The sequence below is a fragment of the Ictidomys tridecemlineatus genome, chromosome 7, assembly GCF_052094955.1.
Source record: "Ictidomys tridecemlineatus isolate mIctTri1 chromosome 7, mIctTri1.hap1, whole genome shotgun sequence".
In the NCBI taxonomy this organism is placed as follows: Eukaryota; Metazoa; Chordata; class Mammalia; order Rodentia; family Sciuridae; genus Ictidomys; species Ictidomys tridecemlineatus.
The window spans coordinates 16,434,919-16,454,585 of NC_135483.1; the positions used below are offsets into that span (position 1 = coordinate 16,434,919).

Genomic DNA, 19,667 nt, shown 5'->3' on the forward strand with positions numbered 1-19,667 from the left:
TAGAAGAAGTGCCACCTCTGCCCTGAGAAATCACTTAGTGTCCCACACCTTCCAGGCAGTGAGATGATGACCAACAGTTCTTTCAAGAATGACGTGACTCCTGTCAGCTGGAAGAGTAAGAGAAGGAAGGAGTAGGGTCTGAGTGGTCCTGGAGGAGAGAGGAAAGAGGGAGCTGAGAACTTGGGAAGGCACAGGAGTAGAGCTTGTGACATTCCCATGCTTTATGGGAACCAGCTGAGACTATAAAATGGTATAAGTTTTTCAAAATTCCCTTTGACCCAGTAATTCCACTTCCAAGCATCTTTCTTCGGGAAGTAATCAGAAATATGGACAAGGATTTATGTATAAAAATAGTCATGTTGATGTTCCTGATAACCAGAAAAAAAAAATTGGAAGCAACTTAAACATCTAACAGTAAGAAAATGGCTGAGTAGAACATACCTCAGCGATACAACAGAATGTTCAACAACAGTTAAAAATAATATTCACTAAAATCTATGGGGAAATGTGGTGACATAATGTTTGCAGGAAAGACAGGCCGTGTGAAGAACCACAAATATAATATGGAGCTTGATCTCAAATGAAGACGAGGCTAGAACAAAGGCTGGGAAGAGATCATCAAAGTGTTCCCAGAGATTGTCTCTTCCTGATGAGATTATGGGATCATTTTTTTTTTCATTGCAGGAAATTTACTGTAGCCTTCTACAATGCATCAAAGTTACTTTGTTGACCAAGAAAAAGTAAAAATGAAGGCTGGGGTTGCGGCTCAGTGGTAGAGTGCTCACCTGGCATGCATGAGGCACTGGGTTCCATCCTCGGCACCACACATGAGGTAAAATAAAGATATATTGTCCACCTAAAACTAAAAAAATAAAATAAGAAAAAGAAAATATGAAGTTAAGATGCAAAAGTAAAAATTAAAATTCTATAACCCATTCCCACATGCACAGGAAGTGTTTGGGTTCTGAGTGCCCCGAGCACTTGGTGGATTCTGAGGCTGGAGGTGGATTCTGAGGTTGTGCTTCCACATCTGGTCTTCCACCTTCTTCCCTTCTCCTCAGGGTTTAAGAGACAAGGGACATTCTGGTCCAGGGCTTCAGTCCCAACTTTTCCTCATGGTCTCACGCCAACTTTGCCAGACTCACAGCCTGGATTCCTCACACCTGAGCCCCAGGTGCTATTCTCTGGGGTGGGCATGTCGTCCAAATGGACATGACAAACTCGTCCAGTGAGGTCTTGGATGCCTTTGGATCACCCAGCACTTGAAAAGTCTGGAGGACGACCCAGGGCTTAAGAAGACGTACTCGTTCCATCTAGAAGCTGTCTGAACTCTGAGTTGCTACAGGTAGATTTGGTAAGAGGTCCAACCTTCAGCATGAGTAACCCAGAGACACAGGTATGTGCACCCTGACACCAAATTAACACATTTTCTAACCAAATATAGAGTTGTTCTCTCCTTGGTAAATAATCCCAGTGTCTTCTTGCAACAACATAATAAATGTTGGAAGAAATCTCACCTAAGTAACTTAACAACCCTTGTCACTAAACACTTATCCAGCCAAGTTCAACTCATTCTCGGTTCTGCTCCAGCTGCCTCGGAGTCGAACATAAGTGATGGCTGGTGTTAACTGCCTTAGTAAAAAGAGTATTCGTAACAATAATGGCTCATATGTACCAAGCAGTGCATTAAGGTTATTATTTTCTTTAATATTTACAATATCACATGCAGAAACAGAGACACGGAGAAGATGAATTACCTACCCAAATCACACAGCTAACAGGTAGAGCTGGACGTGAACCCAGGAAGTCGGCCTCGGTGACCTCTGCCCCCTCATGGTGCTCTACTCTCTGTTCTGCCTCCTAGTTCCAGCTGCAGGACAACAGAGATGATTCTCAACACCCCCCAACCACTGCCTCTGCTGAACTGTGCTCTCACCATCCTGAGATGCTATTTTGGGGCTCACAAGATCAGCTCCTCTAAAACCTTCAAATGCCTGACCACAGTGCTTATTTTTTTCAACTTGAGTATCTGTTTCATTTTCTTCTTTAAAAAATATTTATTTTTTAGTTGCAGTTGGACACAATATCTTTTTATTTTTTTTATTTTTATTTATTTTTATGTGGTGCTGAGGATGGAACCCAGGGCCTCACACGTGCTAGGCAAGCGCTCTACCACTGAGCCACAACCCCAGCCCTCTGTTTCATTTTCTAATGGGATCCTTAATCCTTATTTTTTAGATTTTTCTGTGACTTCTTAAAGGGCCAATCTCATTCCCTTGAAGTTTTTGTAAAGGAAGCAGAGCAGAATCATTACCAGGAGCTAGGTAAATGGTCTAGTGAACTCTATTATTTTAACAAAGGAAAATTATTTTATTAAGCCAAGAGTATACATGCCAACGAGTGGAATTTTGTTTGTTGGCAGCAGCCTGTTAAAGGAGATATTTTGGCTTAGATGGTGTTCTAGAGGGAATCAAAACAAATCAAATAAAAAGTATTCTTGTGTCTTTTTTTTTTTCTTCTTTTAGGGATAAAAATGGGAACCCATTGAAATTTGGATCTAATGACTTGGCCTGCCAGGAATTTGCTTTGTCTGCTTTCAAAGGATTGTCCTGAGTCTGGTCATGATGAAGGTGGTGGCCCTCAGGAAACGGTCCTGAGAACTAATCAAAGGTCCTACCACCATAGGTAGGGAGACAGAAACATCTCTTTTATCAACATTTATTGAGCAGCTACAAGTGCTGGAGACAAATGCTAAGCCCTGAGGCACTCGGGTAAATAACTCAAAGGCTTCTGGTGAAGATGGAGGACAAGAACGTAATTGACTCGACTCTATAAAGCAAATGAGGGTGACATGGTTGGAGTATAAAGGGCACTTACTCCAACAGAGAAGCACAGACTGCAGGTGAAATCTCTTCCTTTGAGGAATTCTGTAGTCTAGGGGGCACAGAAAGAAGTGATAAGGATTGGGACCCAAAATCCTCCCCACGGGTCCCCCATCCATCATCCCTCCCCAGGCAGATGGAGGCAGCTGGAAGCAGAGCCCAGGGACCCAGACACAAAGAGAAATCCTAAGTCTGCCTCTGCTCCACCACAGTGGGTGATTTTAGAGGCCAGAGGACTAGAGAACAGGTTCAGTCTTCCTAGAGCTCAGATCTCTAGAAGTCTGGGCCAACAAGGGAGTCCTATACTTTTTTCATGAAATAAAGATGTTTGAAAATAAGAGACCTACAAATGGCCCTATATGTATTAAAAAATAAAAATTTTTAAAAATGTTGTAGAAAGCTTCCTAGTACAAGGTCAATCTGGTGCTTCCATTTTTGATTCATCAGATTGGCAACATTTCTAAAGACTGAGAAAATCCAGTGTTATTGAGAATGTGAAAAAATGGATACTGGGTACTACTGGTTGCGGTAGAAAGTGGTTTGTCCTATTGATGGAGCAATTGGAAGCACCTAACGGAGTTGAAGGCAAATCCTCCAACCCACAGCTCCACCTTGCAGCACATCTATATATGTACCCAAGGTCATGTGTACAAAGATGCTCCCACAGATGCTTGCACCAGCAGAAAGCCATAAGGCACCTATCCCTATCAACCAAGACACGGTTAAATCAGCTACAACTATCTGTGCTAGGCCATGCCACATGCAGCAGTTTGGAAGGATGAGGCAGACCTGTCTTGTCGTGGGTATTCTCATAAAGAATGCAAGTATCATAATAATACACACTGTGCTCTTATTTTTTTAATTTATGTATTTGGGTGAATACAGATGTTTAAGAGTGGTTGCCTATCCTTCATTATCTAAAACTTCACAGTATGTATTCATGTTTCAGTTACTGAATTTTTTTAAAAGTAAAAGAAAAATAAGCACATTTTGGTATTTATTAGTGTATTATAGTTATACGCAATATAATAGTGTGGTTCACTTTGACATAATCATACATCCATGGAATAGAATCTGCTCCAACACAATCCCTAGTACTTCCTCTTTCCCTTCCATTCCTCACTCTACTGGTCTTCCTTTTATTTATTATGTTTTTAATTGGTGCTTTACATACATACGTATACACACACATACACATATATACTTACATACATATATAAAGGTAGAATTTACTGTGGTATATTCATATATGAACATTGTATAATTTGGGTAATTTTATTCCATAGTTCTACCCTTTTCCCATCTCTCCTTCCCTGCCCTCAATCCCTTCCTCAACTCCACTGACCTCCCCTCTGTTTTTATGGGATCCACCCCCCTTTTTTATTTCCTTATTCCCTTCTGGCTTCTACATATGAGCAATAACATTTGACCCTTGACTTTCTCAATCTGGCTTATTTTATTTATTATGATATTCTCCAGTTCTGTCCATTTACAAGCCAATGCCATAATATTCTGCTGTGTTGCAAAATTAAAACTCCATTGTGTATATACATTACATTCTCATTATCCATTTGTCTGTTGACAGGTACACTTAATATAACAGAGAGTTTAAAGAATTTTCAAGTCAAGGAGACAAGGAGGTCAGTTGCCCTCATAGGTGAATTGGACACAGTAAACTTGATTACATCGTACCCACGAGTAGTTTCATCTCTCTGAAGAAAATTCAAACTAACTAAACTCATGAGAGATGGATGGGCAAACTAGAATATCAGTTTGCCATTTCAACAGCGTTTCCCAACCTCTACAGCATGTATTGACATTTTGGGACGGGATCATTCTTTGTTGGGGGCAGGAAGAGGGAGCCCTATGCATCTGTGCATTGTAAGGTATTGTGCAACCTTCCTGGCCTCTACCCACGGGAGCCACCCCCCCTCCAGTTGGGACAATGAGAAATGTTTCCAGGCATTGCCAAATACCCTCTGCAGGGACACTGCCAAAATCTCTCCACAATTGAGAATCACTGATTTGCAGCGAGAAATACAGCTGCCAAGATGAGCAGATGCTGTCAATGCAAGAAAAGGAGGTGGATGGCCAAGTCACCACTGAAGGTCGCTGGGAGAGCAAGAAGTCAGAACAAAGGCAGTCCTTGAAAAGTATGATTTGGGTTTTTGAAGACTTTTAGCTTTGACAGCCTGACACACCTTCTTCACTCCAGGGAAATCCCTGCCCCTGGACAGTGACTTCGATGGTGTGACCAGCCTACTCTTCTCAGTCTTCAGATGGACACTGGCTTCCAGAGCCAACAATGTGTCAGGCATGTAGATGCCTTGAATGTGCCAAAGCCATAAACCAAGAAGCAGTAAGGCAGAGCCCCACTCACCATTTGAACATGTCACTTCTTTGAACTTGTATTTTACCTTAGAAGTCCACCTGATTTTGTTTTCTGCTCTATGTTATACTATATATACTACTTTAACAAAAATAAATTTCCCAAATCCTAAATAGAGAACTTTGGAAAGCTGCCCAAATTTATCCAGCAACTTCATGCACCCCAGGCACATTCCTCGATGTAAAGAACAGAGGACTTCCTTTATCCCTTCCAGAGAGAACATTGCCATGAGACTGAAAAAGGTTAACGGAAGTTGCTCTGGGATCAGGTGATTCTCACATGCATCCTTCATATATCTGACCTCTTCAAGGGTACCACACACAGCCCAGGACCAAGCAAAAGGCTCTCCAATCCCCTGCACTAAGTAGCTCCCACTTTCACCCCAGATAATTCAGCAAAGGAATGACGCGCCCGGCCTGAGCCAAATCTTCAGCAGAATTCCAGCAAAGACAACCAAGCTGCTCATTTTGTTTTCAAGCAATATAACCTCCAGAGATCATTTTTAATAAAAATCTCTCTTCACAGAAAGAAATAAGATGAAAGTATGGGAGCCTCTATTTCTGAATCAGGCTTACTTGGGATTTCTATCTTAAGAAATTTTATATTTCAGTATGGGAGAAATTTTTAAACATAAAAGTCTACTTCAACAATGACTCATTGAAATGATCCAGACTGGCTTTTGTAGAGGACAGAGGACGAGGACGTGTGGATATATAAGATAAAGGAAGAACTTGTACAGTGGGAGGGGGGATTTTGAGCGGCCCTTGACAGTCTTTTGAAGTTATGGTATTGAATTACAAAGTGCTGGGATGAGCCTAGGATTTTCGGAGACATAATCATTCTAAGGTTACAGTCAGGATTTCAGACATTGCCTCTCAGAATTTTTTTTTTTTTTAGAATCTTAGTTTCTTTTCTTATTCCCATCTCACATCTCTCAGTTCCTTCTTCATTTACATACCCTAAATATAAAATCTGAGAAAGGACAGAACTAGACCTATCGTTTTTCCTGATTCTTCCCAGCACTGGGGCAGAATTTCATGTTTTGCCCAGTTTTATATGTGATTCTGTTGTACATTCATCTGTGGAGAGTTTCTCATAGAACAAGACTTTCTATTTTTACATTTCCCTTTTAAAATGACCAAGAGAAATGGACTCCAGATTTTCATTTCTTCCCTTTAGCAATTCTCCCTTCCCGCGCCCCCAAGGAATCAAATCTCAGAGCCCTTATTCATCCTTAGAGCCATGACACCTAGGGAGGGAAGACCCAAAGCCTTGGTAAACGGGAAGTCCTTGGCAAGCCTTGTAGAGAGAGAAGGCTGGGGTTGGTTCTGCAGTTCCTAGGCCTGTGAGAAAAGAAAGGCTCAGCCCGCCAGGGACTATTTACACAGAGGGGAGGCAGGGAGGAATAAGAGGCACAGTTCTGGGAAATCATTCCTTGTCAAGAAAAGCAAGGCCAAGTACCAGTTAGGTGGCATGCCAGAGCAGAAAAGTAATCCTGCCCACTTTGGCCTAGTAAGAGAAACCAGGCAAGAGAAAGCTGCACCACCCTGAAGCATACAGAGTCTCAGGGTCAAGGATGTGTGTTTTGGCAATGTGCAACTTGGGTTCGAACCCCAGGTCTGCCGTGGCATTAACTGCAAGTTACTTAGCCTCTCTCAGCTGCAATTTCCTTCTGACATGGCGAGCATAGCACTGATTCATTCAGCACATGGTTATGTGCCAGGCCCTCTGCTAGGTGTTGGGGGAGGGCAATGGTGAGCAAAACAGATGAGGTCCCAGCTTTTCCAAAGTTTACACTCTAGGGAAGAGGGATGAACAATTAAGAAATAAGTTAGATAATGTCCATTACAAATGCTATACAGGAAAAAAAAAAGATAGAATAAGTGTGACAGAAAGTGATGGGGAAGGAGGTAATGAAATAGGAAAACCACCAAGCTGATGCACGAACAGTGAGAACAATCCAGCCATGTGAAGATGAGGAGAAGCATGCTCTGGGCAGAATCTGCCTCAGAGGGTATTTCATAAGGACTTGGGGAGATAAAGTGTGGAAAATCTTAGTTTAGGATCAGACATAACAAATGTAAGTTACTCAACAGATGTGGGCAACCATCATGATTCAGAGTGTGGGAAAAGTCCCTGAGTCAGGTCGTGGGGAAGCTGTGAAAGGCAGTGTCAGAGGAAAGAGAGGCTGGAGAGTTGACTGCTTAGCTTCAACCATGGAGGTCAGATGGAGGAAAAGTTTAGGCAGGTATTTGGGGAGGACTGTGGAAGAGACCCTAGGGAGCTGGATTGTTCCTGCCCCATCTAGAAGGAGCAGACAGAATGCACCTGACTCCCTCAATTAGCCAACTCCCTGAGACTTGAGTGGGCCACCCTGACCTGCCCAGGGCATTCTGCTCAGTTCACTCTACCCAGGTGCCTTCCACCCTCCGCCCAGCTGTCCTAGATCCTGTGCAGCATGTGGGCAACCAATTCAAAGAATATCCACCTACTCTTTCTGAGTTACAGATAAGGAAATGAGCCCAGAGATGTTCTGAGATTCTAGTGGGGACCACAACCACCCACACAGCCTTGACTGGAGAATGCACCTTCTCGAGCCAGGAGGTTGTCTCTTCCTCCCTCTGCATCTGTCCTCAGGTTGAAGTCACACACAGAGTAATACGAGAGACAGCAGAAATCTGCCCAGCTGAAACCCCCACCCCATGTCCCCTGGGTCACAGATGTCACAGTGGGACTATCCTCATACCCAAAGAAAGATGTTCCAGTGTCCACAGGCCTCAGAACAATTAGGAACAATATTTTTTCCATTACTGACGATTGAGCCCAGGAACACTCCACCACTGACCTCCACCCCAGCCTTTTTTTTTTTTTTTTGACACAATCTTGCTAAGTTGCCAAGGCTGATCTCAGACTTGCAATCCTCCTGCCTCAGCCTCCCCAGTAGCTGGTATTAAAAGCATGCTCCCCCTTGCCTGGCTTCAGGAGCATGTTTTGGCAGGTTATGGGATTGGGGTGGAGGTCAGGGTATTATCATGTTCAGGGTACAGGTGGAGCAGGCTGTGAAGACAACAGACCAGGATGTCAGAGTGAGCCCTAGAAAGCAACTCTGGTCAAACCAGCAAGTCAAGAATACAGAGTATTGGTGGCACAGCCTCAAACTCAGAACTTCAGCAGAACCCAGGAAAAGGAAGGGACATCCCTGCCATCTGCAAATTGGCTTTCCCATTTCTTGTCCCAGACAGTTTACAGAGAAGATGACAACAGTCCAACAGGGGCTGAGATGCTATGATTCCTCCCTGCCCTGCTCTCATGGAAGTCAAGGCCTTTGGTCCTTGGGACCACTAGAAACTGACAGTCAGTGCTTCAGAGTTTGGGGTCCTTGTAATTCCTAGGCAATGCTGTGTGGTACAGACTTTTGCCAACACCATTCCCCCTCCTGAAATCCTACTCCACACCGTGATCCTCATTCACCTGGCTGAATCCTATTCATTGTGCTCCAACTTGAATGTCACCTCTTCTAGGAGCCTTCTTTCATACCCATGGGTTAGTAGCCCACCCGTGCACCTCCATGACACCCAGTACCTCACCAACCATGTTTCCTGCAACTGATTGTGTTCTTTCTGTCTCCCCATTAGACAATGTTCCATGATGGTAGAAGGTATGTCTTATTCACCAGTATCTCCTCTGGCCTCAGTAGGTGCTCAATAAATCATTATGGACAGAATCATGGCAGGACCAGATCCCTGACCCTCAGAGCTCACGTGGCAGCAGGAAACTCACCGCCCAGGATGCTGACTGCCCAGCAGACTGTGCCTGAGCGCACCAGGCCTGTTATGGTTCTTGTTTGTTCTTTCCTCCCCACTCCCTGTTCCTACCCTCCCCCACTGTCATATGAGTGGGACAAGGTCTGGATAATGCCAACCAATTCCAGAGCCAGCCAGCTCCTCTCTGCAGACTGGGCATCAGTCCATCTGATTTTCTCCCCTCTGCTGGCATGAGAGGCAGCCAGGAAACCAGCCTTGAGAATATTTGGCCTTTCCAGGCCCTTGGGATTAGAGCCTAAAAATCAGATCCAGGGAGACAAGCGAGTGACCGACTCCCTCTTGATTGGTGTGGTCCCTTGCATTGACCCCCTCCCAGGGCCCACCTGCCTCTTCCCTCTGGTTCTCCCAGTTCCTATCACCATTCATAGGCTGGTTTCTGTTTCCAACAGTGAGTGTGGATAGGCTGTGGATAGGCTGTGAGGAACACTTTTGGGGCTATCTGACCAGGTTACTATGACCCCTGGGGTGTACCACTTACCTGGAAGGGGTATTGGTATCTAGGCTCTCACTACCTTCCCTCACACCCTATTCCCTCGCCAGTACTGACTGCACCAGAGTAGGATGCCTGAGTAAATCTGAACCAATCATACCTCTCACCTCCGAATTCAGACCAAAAGACTCTTGCTCAGTCTACGTTGATCTCTTCAGGGAAGTGATGTATATATAACTGATGCGGCTCCTGCCATGTAGCATGTTAGGACCTCAGACAAACCAGGGAAAGGGGCCCTGAACCAGCCTGAGGCAAAACTTAGACATCAACTGGCACAGAAGAGCTCAAATTCTAGGGGAAAAAAATGGTAGTAAGCCAGGAAAGAGGAAGGGGGAGGACTTTGCAACAGGGGCAGGGCTTGAAGAACTGGATGCCATCTTCCTGGCCACCTGGACTCAGTGCCTATCACAGAATTTGAGGGGGAGGGGGCAGAAAGTCCCTCAAGTGCACCTCTGAAGTCTTGCACAAGAGTCAGGGAAAGACAGCGTGTCAATGGCTATTGCAATGGGGTACAGTGACTAACAACCCACTCTCTGGGGTGAAGAAAGCCCTGGTTTGTAGCTTTTACCAATTACAGTGGTATAAACACCCCCATGGTGGCAGATTTCAGTTACTAACATGACATCCCTGAAAGCAATGATGACCACATAAGGGCCCTTGTGAGCTGGGATGAATTGGCTCCGGCACAACACTGGTCACAGCAAGTAACTTGAATGAGCTGTGTTGGCTGGTATCCCCTGGGAATCATTCACATTTAATTCATGACATATCTAATTGACAGCACTTTCTGCTCATTGACATGCTAAATGTGAAAGGGGAATAGATCCTGTGTGGTCTACTCTCCCTGCCTTCCAACAAGGGGGATTCCCAAAGAAGATGTGTCTATATCAGTGGAGGAGATGTCATGGGTGGAAGAACACCAGGAGAGGGAAGCAAGCCGAGGTTGGTCGTGTTGAGAGGGGAACTTGGGGGAGAGAACAGAGATGCTGTAAAGGGGAAATGTTTTAAGTTTTTGTTGTGGGCATAATATTATTCTCCAGATTTCACTAAGGTCTGCAATTCTCACTAAGATGTTTGAAGGACAATTTGATTTAAGGAGGACTGGAGTAAAGTGCTGGACTTGGTCTCAAGGACACAGTAGAGAAGAGCCTGGCAACAAATCAGAGCCCCGGCTTGACGGATCGCTGTGCCACATGACCTCTTGGAGGAGTGTATGGAATCCAGAATACAGTGTGTCTTTTTAGATAAACAGCATATGTTTCAACGTAGACCATCTGAGCTCTTTGTGGTTAAGATGTTTGATCTAGAATTCAGATATTCCCACGAGAGCTGGAAACCTTACGGCCCTTCTGGCAAGCGTTGCTTTGAAATGAAAATGAAAACCTTACACAAACAGGCATCCATCAGGGAGTTGGATGTTTTCTTTCTGGGGCTCCTGAATCGCTACAGAAATGCACCGTGTACCAGCTGCCTACCGTTCCATTCCACAGACTTATGGAGCATCCTTTGGGGGCTACAGTGCTGCTCTCCCCAGCCAGAGGGACAGGGCAGGGAGTAGAGTGGAAAAGCAAGACGATGCTCAGCTCTGCATCAGGGGAGGGGGAGGAGGTACAGGAGAGGCAAGAAATAAATAAAATAAAAAGTGCTACTCAGGATGTCGTGCAGAAGTCATGAGAAACTGCACAGGCTGGTCAAGTAACTCGGCCTTGAAGGATCCCAACAGGTCCAGGGTATTCCAGGGAGAGGAAAAAGCCCAAGCAAAGAGGCAGCGGTGACATGCTGTTGCGCAGGCACGGGCCCCTGGTCATGGTGGTGGGGAGCACAAGGCAGAGAAACCAGATGCTACTCTCACAGGGCTCACAGCTGGCTTTGTATGATAACAATGAAACTAGGACAAATCTACAATAGCATTATGATGAAAATAGACATGACTAATCAACTATTTTCACTTCAACAACATAAAGAGCATCTTGAAACTGAAACAAAAAGTAACTATACTTCCATTAATGTTAATTAATAATTGACAATTAACCAGTTCACTGAAGCTAAAAATCCAAAAGACAGAGCGAATGATTCTGCGCGGACCTGCGATGTGACCAGTTTGCTCTGGAAGGCCTCCCGTTCCTTTCCCCCCCCACCCATCTCTGCTTTCCCACCCTCCCCCAGGCTCAGTTCTCAAGGCTCCTGTCCCCTCAGCTTGCCTGGATTCCATTCCAGGATGTCCTTACAAAGTGCTACTTTCCAGACAGCTAGCTTTTCTACCAAAAGCCATCTGTGTTCCGGGCCCCTGGAGCTGGGCATAAAGTGAATTGGAGCTCAGGGTTCATTTTGATTCAATGGGGACATACTGGTTTCAAAACCAAAGTTCTGTAGGAGGAGAATTTCAGGCCATTGAGAGAGATTGGGACAGGGTCTTCCAGGTCCCCTCAAATCAAACCCAATTAGAAATTCCTTATTCCACCCAGGGCTGGCACTGGTTGTAGAAAATTCTCTAGGAATAGGTCAAATTGTTCCAAGGAAAAGGTGGGAGGTGGCTAGCATGTCCCGGATGCCCTCCTGCACCCCGAAGGCACACTCACAGATGCTTCCAAATATCATTCTAGCTAGCCTAGGCTATGGTGTTCCATTTCATCTGGCACATCTTCTAGGAGCCAGCATGAAGTGAGAGTAGGGAGGGGACAAAAGAAGGTGGTGACAAGATGAGCTTATGGAGGAAAGGCCTGAGACTCTGGGCCCAGCAGGTTCAACTTCTGAGAAGAGTGTCCTTCTGAAGGTCAAGGACACTGCCCCCCATCCTGGGGGTGTCCCCAGCCTTCCCTAACTGCCTTGGCCAGAGTCCACCACAACTGTCATCTCTAGGTTTCCACTGTTTGCAGAGCCCTATCCCAACAGGATGCCTCACTATGGCCCCAGGACAAGGACCACTGCTGTTAATATTCCCATTTTACAGACAAGTTAGCTGAGGCTGAGAAATGCAGGGACTGGCCCAAGTGAATGAGGGGGGGTATGGAGACTTCACTCCAGGTCTGCTCATTTCAATCCCCTGCCACCTGTCCTTCCTCCTTCCCACTACCACAGGCAAATGACTACCCAGAAAGCTCTCTGATTCCATTTATTTGGTGTCCTCTTGGCATCTACTACCCTCAAACACCTGATGTTAAGTAACATCGTGGGAAATGAAGAAATGGGGAAACAACTTGTCCTTTGCCCTCTGGTTACTCACAAGCTCAAGAAAGTCTGGCATCATGATGCATAGCCCTCTGGCCTCTGTGCCTTCAAAAGCAAACCGAGCCCTCCAGAGCCCACCCTCCAGAGCCACCCTACAGTCATTCACTCAATGAGTGTGTATTGAGCACGTGTTCTGTGCCTGTCCCAGGTGCTAGCGTTCCAATGGGGACAGGACAGTTAAGGTCTTTGCTTTCACAAAACGTACATTTTAATGAAGGAAGACTAGAAAGCAGTAAAATAAATAAACAAGTGTGTGTTGAAACAAAGACAGATGCAGAGCTTCTCTCAGGCAGAAACAGGCTCAGGTCCTGTCCATGGCAGGCTGAGCTTCACACACCAGCCCACAACCTTCCAGATACCAGGAGTTGGTTCTCTATTTACCAGATCATAGAAAAACAACTCCCTTTATTACAAAACCTCTAGAAACACCACGTGAGAGCCCAAACAAAAGTCAGACTGGGAGAGACTGTGGCAAGACCTAAGGAAAGATGTTGCTAATAAACCGGAGCTGAATGGATGCAGAGCCTGAGAAAAGGGCAGATTCGCTCACACTGGAATGATCTGGAAGATGACATTCTCAGATGGCTTCAGGGTCGAATTGGAGACTCTTGTAAATCAAAATTAAATTATAGTGTCAGTATCATAGGCAAAGATTCAGCTTCCAGGATGTCAATATGTGCTGGCTCGCATGTGGCTGCTGTATTTCAAAAGAATAGTCTGAAGCCAACCCGGCCCATCCCACAGAGCGCATTCTCCCTTTGAACCTAATGTATTTGACAACCACTGTGCTTGTTTGGCAATTAGCTGTACACTGCCCGTGAACTTGTATTGTGTTTTTACCTTGTTCCTTATCTCTTCCATTACTGAACTTCTCATGCAATGGTGATTCATCCACCAACCGGTTTATAGGGATCGCATCTAACCTTGTACTCTTTTAACCTTGAACTATACTATAGCCTTCTGTTAGTTTGTTCAATGCCTATTATGTGCTAGATATGCCATTAGACCCTGGGGAGGTAGACTTCCTGGAGAACACAGTTTAGAGGAAGGGAGAGACATTGGCCATCACGGAGATGAATCTGCTGTGACTGATTAAGACCAGAGCAATGATGGAAAGGATTCAATTCCATCAGAAGTTTCCATTAGGAAATTCAACTTGGACCGGAGGGAAGCAAAAGACTCCCTAAGAAAGCAGTATGGCAGCCGAGATGGAAAGTAGAGAGGAATGTGCAGAGGCCCTGGGCAAGAAAAAACATGGATCAATGTGTGTGCAGAGCACAAGTTGCATTGCAAACCAGCACAGGGGCCGGAGCAGAGGAAGCAAGACAGGAGTGAAGCAGCAGACTGAGGTGGGTCCTTACAGAACGTTCCTTAAAAGCAGGGAGAAGGCACTGAGGGAATGCCACACAGAGCTACAGGATCAGATCTGCACACCGGACAGGCCTCCTGGCTGCAATAGAGAAGAAACCTCTTGAAGCCGCCTCTAAACATTTGATTACACTCCCTTAGAGGGCCAAAGGTTTTGAGCACACACCTTTAATTTATGTCCATTTGTTTTCTATGCGTATACACACTGTATATCCCATGTACATTATAAAACATACAAGTACAGAAATTTTTTTAAAGGGAGCCAGTAGGTCAGACACAGTGGTAACACCTGTAATCCCAGTGACTCAAGAGGCTGAGGCAAGAGGATCACAAGTCCAAGGCCAGCCTCGGCAACTTGGGAGGACCCTGTCTCAAAGAAAAATAAAAAGGGCAGAGGGTGTAACTCAGGGGTAAAGTGCTGGACTAGCCCATTTGAGGCCCTGGATTCAATCCTCAATACTACAAAAATAAATAAGAGCAAATGATAAGTTTTCTTAAGTCTTGCCTTGACCAAATGCTGATTGTTATTGAAGTGAAGTGTTAGGCAAATGAGGTTTCATGGTTTTATTTTCTATTTTGTGCATTTTTTAAAATGTCCCTGAAGGAAAGATCTTCTTTAAGTCTTGAAAACGATGATGACTACATGCTATTCTCAGTGAATAACTCAAAGCCCAGGAGACTTGGGGCAAAGTTTGTTATTAATAAACAATAGTAGATGCTTGTCCATACTTCATCCAGGATTTTTGATAATTTTGAACTTGGGACCCACTTCCTGTCAGGCTTGGTTACATCACCCGTCTGTACTCTCCAAGTGGCTGATGAAGAGCTCCTCTAAGAGGTGTTGCTTCTAGTTCCCTTTTGTTTGCCTTCAATCTACAAAAGTGAGACAGGAATCATTTTGAGTTACTTATGTTTTTTTCCTGTGGGGGAGCGGCCGGGGGCAGGTACCAGGGATTGAACTCAGGGGCACTTGGCCACTGAGCCACATCCCCAGACCTATTTTGTATTTTATTTAGAGACAGAGTCTCGCTGAGTTGCTTAGGGCCTCTGTTTTGCTGAGGCTAGCTTTGAACTTGCTATCCTCCCGCCTCAGCCTCCCGAGCCACTAGGATTACAGGCATGAGTGAAAGTTCATTTAATTAGAACTTCGTGTGATCCACGAGCAGCCCTGTTGGAGGAGATAAAACCAGCAATACAGTGCAACACACTGAGAGCAAACAAAACCATGAAGGTACCCCAAGAACCCTGTATGTTCTAGAGCCCCCAAGAAACCTCTTGAACCAAACGTTATATGTATCTAGCTGATGTAAGGATCAGGCCAGTCACTATTGGAGCTTATATGCAAAGAGAGAGTTTCTACTCAGATATTGAATTAAACGAGCATATTCACCTAAAATTGAGGCCTATTTGTGCTATTTAAGTTCATTGTTCATACTAACTACGCTTAGGTTTTTAATCATTCTACTTTAAGAAAGTGCAAAGAGTTTTCACTCAGCTATCCCACCTGTGGGAAGCTCTTGATTTTGAAACCTGAGCCCAGACAGCGAGAGTCCAGCCGCATCCCACACGCTTAGGGCTACTTCCACTTCCTACGCCAAGGAACCACAGGTCTGGTCAGTAATTCTTCCGTAGGAGGGCAGATGGCACACCAGGATGAGGCAGGGTGGAGCAGGGGAGCCTAGCTGTGGACCTAGCAGGTGATCACCTCCTGTAGTTGACTGGGAGGCTCCAGGAAGACCCAAGCTCCCTCTCCTCTCCGCCCGGCATCCTCACCTGAGAGTCCAACCTCCCCTTGCAAAGACTTACTCAGCACCGAGTATCATCACGGTTTTAGTCCGAGGCTTTCTCGCTGTTGTGACTAAAAGGACCTGACAAGAACAATAAAAGGAAGAGAAGATTATTTGAGAGCTTCCGGTTTCAGAGATCCCGGCCATAGATACCTGGTGCTGTTCCTCCAGGTGAGGCAGAACATCATGGCAGAAGAGTCTGGCAGAGAGAAGCAGCTCATAAAATGATCAGAAAGCAGAGAGAGAGAGAGAGACTCCACGTGACAGATACAAAATATATACCCCAGATCCACACCCCACCGACCCCCCACCTGCCTATAGTCAGCACCCAGTTAACCCCATCAGGGGATCAATTCACCAGTTGGGTTAAGGCTCTCCAACCCCGTCAATCCGCCTCTAAGCCTTCTTGCATTGTCTCACCTGTGAGCTTTTGGAGGACACCTCGCAGCCAAACCATAACGATCGTCCAGGCGCCCCAAGAGGAATGAAATGTCATTAAATGTGAGTGGATTTGACAGATTACTTTTCTCAGATTCGAGAAAAGCCTAGGGTCTCACTGAACCCAGGGCGGGGTAAACACGAAAACCAGCATGCAGGGTGCAAGTACGTGCTCTTCCTGCACGTCCAAGGTGCGTGGGGACACACACGGTGGTGCTCCTTCCTTCTCACAAAACCAATGAGGGAGAGCATGCTGTTCTAGACTGTAAGGGATAATGACAGTCCTGTGAAGAATTTCCAAAACTCTAATTTACTGAGGAATTGTGTGCACCTGGCAATGGAGAAAGCTATTCCCAGGCAAAATCTCATTATTCCCTACTGTGACTCCATGAGGTAGATCTAGCATTCCCTGCACCTCCCCATGAGCCACTTACAGAGGGGCCAAGATAATAAACTTTTGCTTCTAGTCACACGAGTGACAGAGCCTCGACTGCTTTCAGGATGGCAGTGTTGGAGGCTGAAGAAAACTGCATCATGAGTCCGGAGACTTGAAGCCTGGTTTTTACCAGCCAATGGCTGGGTGACCTGGGTGACCTGGGTGACCTCAGAGCCTCGCTTTCCTCCGCTGTAGGATAAGGGAAGAGATGATCTCAGGACGCCTCCCAGCTCTAACATCTTAGGAATCTATTGAGCCGTAATCTTCCCATCTGACCAGACACAATCTCTCAAAGTGCAATTAGCAGTTAGCGCAAAGGAGTGGACACTGTTTCCAGGGGACAACAGGGCATTAGAATGTCTGTCTTTTTTTAATTCTTGAACTGGAAAAAAGGTTTACTGCCTTACTAATTAGATGGATGCTTGGGCATTCAAAAGCTTCAGTGGAAAAAGAAATATCAGCCTGCTGGGTGGCCAGGGCAGTCTGAAGTCACCGTTGTGTTATGGCACTGTGCTGCCGTTACCAAGACCCTGGAGGCTTAGCACCTGGCTATTCTGTCATCTGGGACTATCCATGTCTCTCATATTTCTTCTGTGCCTTAAGCAGAGCTGCTTTCCACAAAGACACATGACAGGTGGCCTAGGGTCTCCATGCAGTGCCCAGGACAACCATAAGACCCAGTCCTTACTCCCGACGAGTTTCAGGAAAAGGAAACGCTTTCTTTGTAACATGGAGGAGACCCCACCTGGGACCTGCCTCTTGATTCATCCCAAGTTTGCTCTCACACAGCTATTATCCCAGACCAGCTCTATTAACTAGCTACCCTGATTCTGGCCATGGGGGCATAATTCTCAGTCTTGCCTCTTAAGATCACCACTTTGGTTAAGTCACTGAACTCCAAGGCTCAGCCAAGATCACAGGACTTTACAGGGCCAATGACAAGATTAAATAAGAGATGATTTCTACAGGGATATGTCTACCACGGGACTCATGTTCCTTAACCATTCAACAAATATTTGTTAAATCTGAATTGTATGTTATAAGTCAGTCTAGAAGGAAAAGATTTTATGTCACTCAGAGGAAAGTGATTTGGGAACTCTGTAACCCCCAAACATCATTGGAAATTGAATTGCATTTATTCAGCAAGTCTTTATTGAGTGATAACTGCATACCAGGTGCTGGTCTAGGCCCTGAGGACAAAGGGATGAATGAGACATGCAAAAATTTGCTCTCATGGAGTTCATTCAATGTAAGGTGCTTGGAATTTTTTAAGTTTAAATATACTTGGGGACGACAGCATCAGCTAGAGCTATCAGGCCATTAAGGAAAACCCAGTGTCCAGTCTCTAAACTCAGCCCCAGCAAAGGGTAGCCACATGCTATGACAACACTTTTCTTGGCAGACCCATCCGACAGCATGTTCCTGGACTAAGATAGTGACTCTGACCCCATGTGGCATTTCTTATGTCCTCAGGTATCCTTTCTGGCTTAAGAGAACAAGCCATGTGGGGTGCTACAGTCTCGCTTTCCCCAAGTACGTGCTTCAAGACACAGCTAGACTGTGAATGGGAAAGCTTCCTTGTCCACATACGTTCAAGAAATAATGGATCCAACCAAGTTCACTGGTTTCTTTCCTGCAGGTCTTCCCAGCTCCTCAGTAAGCTGAGGAGCTGGGACTCTCCAAGAGAGCAGTACCGTGTGCCGCCTCCCCACCCTGCTCGGACCACAGAACACTATTCCAGAACATGTGGTAGGGCTGGCCTGCCACAGCACACGTGCGCAGACATGCTGGGTTCCTGGAAAGAAGTCAGGAGCCCCGATTCCACTCCCAGAACTGCACTGACGCCCTGTGTGACCTCAAGTCGGCCCAGTCACCTCCCCGGGGCTTCGTTCCCTCATCAAGAAACTGTGTCTGTGCTGTCAAGGTGGGACAGGAGCAAGGTAAAGAGGAGGGGAGGCAGAACTGTGCCCCCTCCCAGGCCTCTATGCCAGAGGAATGTGCCCTGACCCCATGCACCAGCAAGCCCACGACTTTGGGCAGGCCCATGTGACCCTCCAGCTGTGATACCCTGTCCACCCTAAGCATCACTAACTCTCCTTGCCTGAGAGCCTATTAACAGCCTCTCCATCCTAAGGCCTGCTGGCTCTTCAAGAGTCGCCAGGACTGCGTCGGCAGCCAGGTGGAGCCCCTCAGATGCTGAGATAAGTGAGGGGCAGCATGACACGTGAGAGTCCTCTCTAGACAACTGGGTGGAAACTGTGCAGGGTACTAATTATATCAGCCTGCTCAACCCCCACTCACAGTGCATTGATCTAGAGAGAACAAGAGCTAGACGAGCAATTGACAGATATGGAGATCTCTGGACAGAGGTACACACATGGTCAATTGAGAGATATGGACAGAGAGGAATCTATTTTCACTGATCACACAGAGGGAGACATCTAACTATCTCTGTACATACTATGTTATATAGGTATAGAGACAGGTGAAATATACCTCAAAATTTATGTCTAGGTATGTGTAGTCAGATGAAAGAGAGTGAGAGAAAACCTGGAGAAAATATAAAAAAATATTAGCAGCAGTTTTCTCTGGGTCATGGGACAACAGGTATTTTCTTTTTTAAACCTTTCTATATTTTCTAAGCAACCTTCAATAAGCATGTATTATGTTTGTGATATAAAAGTCAAAACTAGGGCTGGGACTATAGCTTCGTGGCAGAACACTTGCCTAGCATGTGTGAGGCACTAGGTTCAATCCTCAGCACCACATAAAAATAAATGAGGAAGGTATGCTGTCCATCTACAACTACAAAAAAGAAAAAAGAA

The 19,667-nt window shown here is 45.6% G+C and overlaps 1 long non-coding RNA gene across 2 annotated transcripts; it reads right to left on the reverse strand.

Annotated features, from left to right (window-relative positions):
- Positions 1 to 417: 417 nt before the first annotated feature.
- Positions 418 to 9,126, reverse strand: LOC144365283 (uncharacterized). 2 transcript variants are annotated; one of them, XR_013423586.1, is made up of 4 exons: positions 9,052 to 9,126; positions 2,878 to 2,934; positions 1,762 to 1,870; positions 418 to 862 (listed from the first exon to the last, which is right to left on the reverse strand). It is a non-coding gene; the product is annotated as an uncharacterized LOC144365283 (long non-coding RNA). The 2 variants fall into 2 exon arrangements; XR_013423587.1 differs by lacking the exon at positions 2,878 to 2,934 and having other exon boundaries at positions 9,052 to 9,125.
- Between the last annotated feature and the right edge of the window lie 10,541 nt (positions 9,127 to 19,667).